Here is a 654-nt window from a genome sequence, read left to right as displayed (position 1 = left end):
GCTTAACCCGGGGCTCTACCACCCGGCCCCCCACTCACCACTTCTATGGCCTAAGGTGCTGTCAGGCAACTCTTTGCTGAGCAAAGCTTCCATTCACAAGGTGTAGTAAATAATCAAACATGCTCTGTGCCAGTACTCCACTTCTAGCAGGTGCAGCCTTGGAGACTCCCGCAACCCAGAGCTGATCTTCTCTCTGGTACTAGGAAACCTCCATGAAGTGACAGGTGTAGGTTTGGCAGAAAAGCAAACACAACACAGGAAGACAAAGATGCCTTCAGTACAAGCTGATGCTGCATCTGGCCAGCCCAGGCCCAGTCCTGCGCACAAAGTGTTGGCCTGACAGTGACCGCCGCCATGCAGGTCTTACATGAGGTCTTATTTCATTTTTAATTTGCCTATTACCATTATTTATTCATTACTGGAGAGAGACAGCCAGAAATTCAGAGGGAAGCGGGTGATAGAGGAGAGAGACACCTGCAGCCCTGCTTCACCACTCACAAAGCTTTCCCTCTGCAAGTGGGGACCAGGGGCTGGAACCTGGGTTCTGTACACTTTGTAACAAGCATGAGAGTCTGTTGCATAACCATTATGCTATCTACCCTCTGCCCTCGGCTCAGCATTTTAGAGTGAAATGATACATTTCTGACAACAAAA

The sequence above is a fragment of the Erinaceus europaeus genome, chromosome 7 (assembly GCF_950295315.1).
Source record: "Erinaceus europaeus chromosome 7, mEriEur2.1, whole genome shotgun sequence".
NCBI classification, from domain to species: domain Eukaryota; kingdom Metazoa; phylum Chordata; class Mammalia; order Eulipotyphla; family Erinaceidae; genus Erinaceus; species Erinaceus europaeus.
This window is presented reverse-complemented; position numbering follows the sequence as displayed.